General features: G+C 46.9%; 1 non-coding gene across 1 annotated transcript; it reads left to right on the forward strand.

Annotated features, from left to right (window-relative positions):
- The first annotated feature begins 2,895 nt into the window (after positions 1-2,895).
- On the forward strand, positions 2,896-2,967 carry TRNAQ-UUG (transfer RNA glutamine (anticodon UUG)). The gene has a single exon. It is a non-coding gene; the product is annotated as a tRNA-Gln (tRNA).
- The last annotated feature ends 2,959 nt before the right edge of the window (positions 2,968-5,926 follow it).

Below are 5,926 nucleotides of genomic sequence, written 5' to 3' on the forward strand. Positions count from 1 at the left end.
GAGCTGCTGTGTGAGCTGCTGTGTGAGCTGCTGTGCGTGCTGCTGTGCGTGCTGCTGTGTGAGCTGCTGTGCGAGCTGCTGTGTGAGCTGCTGTGTGAGCTGCTGTGTGTGCTGCTGTGTGAGCTGCTGTGTGAGCTGCTGTGTGTGCTGCTGTGTGTGCTGCTGTGTGAGCTGCTGTGTGAGCTGCTGTGCGAGCTGCTGTGTGAGCTGCTGTGTGTGCTGCTGTGTGTGCTGCTGTGTGAGCTGCTGTGTGAGCTGCTGTGTGTGCTGCTGTGCGAGCTGCTGTGCGTGCTGCTGTGCGTGCTGCTGTGCGAGCTGCTGTGCGAGCTGCTGTGTGTGCTGCTGTGTGAGCTGCTGTGTGAGCTGCTGTGTGAGCTGCTGTGTGTGCTGCTGTGTGAGCTGCTGTGTGTGCTGCTGTGTGTGCTGCTGTGTGAGCTGCTGTGTGAGCTGCTGTGTGTGCTGTGTGTGTGCTGTGTGTGAGCTGCTGTGTGAGCTGCTGTGTGTGCTGTGTGTGTGCTGTGTGTGAGCTGCTGTGTGAGCTGCTGTGTGAGCTGCTGTGTGAGCTGCTGTGTGTGCTGCTGTGTGTGCTGCTGTGTGTTGCTGTGTGAGCTGCTGTGTGAGCTGCTGTGAGCTGCTGTGTGAGCTACTGTGAGCTGCTGTGAGCTGCTGTGTGAGCTGCTGTGTGTGCTGCTGTGTGCTGCTGTGTGAGCTGCTGTGTGAGCTGCGGGAAGACAAAGGTGGTTGGGGAGGCTCTGAGCCTATGGAATGCATTGTGTGTTGGTGGTGTGTCGCATTTACCTGTGTCGCATTGCATCTCTTGTGAACGACCCCAGGCCTGATACTTTCATAATTACCATTTGAACTTAATTTGGAGCTTTCGTGACTGCAGGAATTATTCTTTGGTTCTTTGGGTAAAGTCACGTATAAAGATAAAATAATAAATTAAATTAAATACTAGCATACTACGACGTTTCGATTGCAACACAAGCAATCATCATCAGGTATAAATTAAATAGAAACACAAATCTAGTATACTTATAAATGTATACTTAGAAATGTATACTAGATTTGTGTTTCTATTTAATTTTTAATTAAATAGAAATAGAACACAAATCTAGTATACTTAGTATACTTAGAAAAGTAGACTAGATTTGTGTTTCTATTTACTTTATACCTGATGATGATTGCTTGTGTTGCAATCGAAACGTCGTATGCTAGTATTTAATTTATTATTTTATCTTTATACGTGACTTTACCGAAAGAACCAAAGAATAATTACCATTTGGTTAATGCTTGGCCAACATCTGTGCTATATACCATGAAGTTGTTACCCAAGGCGATTCCGAGGGTTTTAACCTCCGTTCCCCGTCTGTATCGCCAGCAATCCGTGCACCTTGTTGTCGAGTTATAATTTGACATCCTGAGGTTGAGGATCTAGCAAAGTTTCGATTTAAAGCTTTCGTCACTGCAGGGATTCATCTTCTTGGTTCTTTCGGTAAAGTCACGTAGAAGGGAAGTAATAAAGTAATAAAATTAAATATAAAACATAATAAAATAATATAATGTTTTATTTTTATTATTTTATTACTTCCCTTCTACGTGACTTTACCGAAAGAACCAAGAAGATGGATCTAGCAAAGCTTCGAACTTTTCCCGTTGAATTTTGTTTGTTTTTTAAAACCGCCAATTGCGATGTCCAACCACCCCGTGCGGTTTGTCCGACTCCGGGATTTCGATGACATTTTGACGACCTCCATCTCCTCCTCCAGCAGCAGCAGCTGTCTTCGGTGTGGCGAGGAGGGATGAGGGGTGAGGCATCCTGATTACATCACGGGACCTCCTTTACCAGATACCAACATACACTCATGGGCGTTTTCCCCTTTTTTCTGGCAAACAAAACTGACACCTTTTGCAAGGAATCGCGTTGACATTAACCACAAAAACTTGCAGTCAAATGCAAACAAAAAAACAACACTCTGATCATGTATGCATTGCCCTGGGCTCTAAAGAAAGCTGTCTCTGGTGTGGACCAATCAGTTTCAAGGACAGCGATGGTGCTGCTGCTGCTGATGGCGCTTGTTACTGAATGATGATGATGATGGGTGATGGATGATGATGATGAATATGGGAGTGTATTACCTAGAGCTCCTGTGTTCTCTTCTGCAGTGGGAGAAGCTGCAGCTGCAGCAGGAGAAGCTGCAGCTGCAGCAGGAGAAGCTGGACCTGGATCAGGACAAGCTGCAGCTGCAGAAGGAGAAGCTGCAGCTGCAGCAGGAGAAGCTGGACCTGGATCAGGACAAGCTGCAGCTGCAGCAGGAGAAGCTGCAGCTGCAGCAGGAGAAGCTGGACCTGGATCAGGACAAGTTGCAGCTGCAGCAGGACAAGCTGCAGCTGCAGCAGGAGAAGCTGCAGCTGCAGCAGGAGAAGCTGGATCAGGAGAAGCTGCAGTGGGACCAGCTGCAGGTGCAGCCGCTGGGACATGACCTGGAGCGAGCGGAGCAAGCTACTGCTGCTGCTACTGCTGCTGCTACTGCTTCAGCTGCTCCTCGGCAAGCGTCCAAACGACGTCACGCAGCCCCCGCTGACACTGCCGGTGGTGCTGATGGCGGCGGTCGTGTCAAGAAGAAGCTGTTCGCCTCTCTTGCAGAGCTGCTCGACATTCAGCAGCGTCACAGCCAGATGCTCAGCGAGCTGCTGAGTCGCAAGTGATGGGAGGAGGAGCAAACTCACTCATCCTGGACATTGAGCCCCAGCACATGTGCCCCACTGTGAGGGCGGGCACAAGCCCCTTCCCTCCCACCCAGCCCTTCCCACCCAGCCCCTCCCCACCCAGCCCCACCCTCAATTGATTGAACCCACTCTCGTGTTGACTGTGTAACAAGGTTTCTGTGTGAAGGTTCCATGGTGTAATGGTTAGCACTCAGGACTTTGAATCCTGCGATCTGAGTTCAAATCTCGGTGGAACCAAGTCATGTTTAAAAAATGCTTTTGGTAGTTGTTTCAATAATTGGGATCACGAGTTCTTAGTAATTATTTAAACTGATTTTTCGTTATATAGGTAGGAACAATATGTTCCACACTGCCCATCAGTGATTTTTTGTCTGTCTGTCGTGCATAAATATATATATAATATAAACAGCTCTTTGATTGGTGGAGACCTCCTGCCGGTACGGAGAGAGGAGGGGCCTAAGGGAGGAGGGTCAGTCAGGGGAGGGGCCTAAGGAAGGGGGGAGACAGGAGAGGGGCCTGAGGGGGGGGGGGGGGGTCAGGGGAGGGGCCTAGGGGAGGGTCCGATAGTGAAGGGGGCTGTCTACCTGGCTACCTCAAGTCACGTGATCGTGTACACAGCAGGTAGGAACAACAGTTCCACACTGCCCATCAGGGATTATTTGTCTGTCTGTCTGTCATGCATAAATATATATATAATATATTTATGCACGTTTAATGCCACTCTTTCGGGACTCAACCAGGAGTCCAGAATAAACGTTTTCATGAGTGTTGACCTCCCGCAGTAGAGTAGAATCTTGATTTTTACATATGAATGTGCGTCATGTCTCTGCAAGCATGGCCTACGACCGTATCACCCTGAATGCGCCCGGTCTCGTCTGAGCTCGGCCCGCGCGCGTTGGGAGGAGTGAGACGGACGATTAGCGCGGCACTGGGGCCGCGAGAGATGGCGACGGACCTGGGAGGATTTCGATGTAAAGCTTCTTTCGTGACTGCAGGGATTCATCTTCTTGGTTCGTTCGGTAAAGTCATCACGTAGAAGGGAAATAATAAAATAATAGAAATATAAAACAATAAAAATTCTCACGACGTTTCGACTGCTGCAACACAAGCAATCATCGTCAAGTGTGAAATCCACAGCAAGAATTTTTTTCAAATTTTCAAATTTTCTTGCTGTGGATTTCACACCTGACGATGATTGCTTGTGTTGCAGTCGAAACGTCGTGATAATTTTTTATTGTTATATATTTATATTATTTTATTATTTCCTTTCTACATGACTTTACCGAATGAACCAAGAATATGAATCCCTGCAGTCACGGAAGCAGCTTTAAATCGAAATGTACAGCTCTGTGTCCACTGTTGGATGAAGGCCTCGCCGGTCATGGGGTTAGTTTGACCATACTTCACCACGCCGGTCAGTGCAAACTAGTGACGTGGGGGGTGGTGGGATGTTGCTTGGCTCGTCACCTATTCCGATACAATTCGCCACTGTCGATTTCCATGACCGGGAGTCAAACTCAGGTCTCAAATTCGCAAGCGCTTGAATTTCACCAGGAATCAATTGAAACTTAACGTCTCTTTTTGCAAGGGTGACCAGGAGCGATCTAAGCATACGGAGCTCAAAACGACAATAGAAATCCAGTTGCTTATCAGCACTACGTACATTACCTAGGATGTTATATTGTAGAGAGTTGGAAACACCCAACTGCGAGGTTGAGTTCAAGTCGTGTTCGGGTCACGGACTGTGCCTCATCAGCAGGATCATCATCATCAGCAGCAGCAACATCCTCATCAACGTCAAGAGCAACAGCATTGGTGTCATCACCACCGTCCGTGCCTCTGGGGTTGCTGAAACGAGCAGGACATTGTCAGCCTTAACCACGTGGTGCATACACATCACCAGCGGCTGTCTCACTGAACCAGGTCCCCCGGCGCAGGAACGTGGAATGTCCATCTCCGGCACTGGACGATGTGGAGCGCTGCTTGTGGCTGTCAAAGTGCCGCCGTCTGCTGGGCGCTGTTACGACTGCCAGAGAAAGGCGTTTGCGGTCAAGTTTAGCGAATATAAAATTGGTACATTGTTTAAAACAATTACATGTCATTGTTTCAGTAATAATGGGTTATGATAGTATTTCAGTATGAGCCAGATAAAAGCACGTTTTGCATGCAAGTCCATCCAAAGTGTACTTGTATCAGGTGCCCTGTGAATATCTACACCAGTGAAATGTTGTTTATATCAGAACTGTGCTTACATCCAGCTTATTCCATATAAGTGTGCCAGAGCAAGCAATGATTTCGAACGTAGCGAGGGACGAAATGATCAATCAGAAGATTTGAGAATTAAAACCAAGACAACAGATGCAAATTACAGTGACACACAAAATGAATGGACTTGAGCAGGGCACCACCAGAATGTGTCACGTCGGCTTTCGCGACCAATATTGTTCACCTGAAGACGGCTGCTTGCATTGTGGCCAAAACGTCGTGAGAATTGTATTTTATTACGTTTCATTTTTATTCTTTTATTATTTCCCTTCTACTGTGACTTTACCGAAAGAACCAAGAAGATGAATCCCTGCAGTCACGAAAGCTTTAAATCGAAATCATAAACGTTGGGTTAGATCGCATAAGTATAAATGTGTCGTAACCCTCCACCACCCGACACAGCCAATTAACCCAAAAACGTTGATGACGAAGAGACAGGTGAGATGAACAACAGAATTGAGGCCCATGGAGGGAAGGGGCGGTCGACAGAACATGAGATGGCGCTTTGGGATCCTTGGATGAGATTCGCATTACAAATGTAAATGATTATTCTTATTATGGCGGAACGAGGCCAGAAGCTTTGAAGGCTCCCACTGGATGGCATTGGCAATAAATCAGGAAGAAGAGTGTAAGATAATTATCTTAATGATAATTAAGGGACTACCACAGACGCATTAGTGCACGTGTGCTCTGGGAATTGTTTAACGTCGACATTGCACAATTCACGGCCATTACCACCAAAGGAAATGAATGACACTTTATTTTTTATTTTTTCCCTTCTCCGTGACTTGACCGAAATAACCAAGAATATGAATCCCTGCTGCAGTCACGAAAGCTTTGAATCGAAATTTAACGACACTTTATTAAAACTGCACGCTGTAAATGAAGGTACAATATCACACATCATAAATTAATTTTAAAAAACCTTCAC

This window comes from Lethenteron reissneri, unplaced genomic scaffold (genome assembly GCF_015708825.2).
Source record: "Lethenteron reissneri isolate LAM-NWPU_2019-01 unplaced genomic scaffold, ASM1570882v1 scaffold_1383, whole genome shotgun sequence".
Lineage (NCBI taxonomy): Eukaryota > Metazoa > Chordata > Hyperoartia > Petromyzontiformes > Petromyzontidae > Lethenteron > Lethenteron reissneri.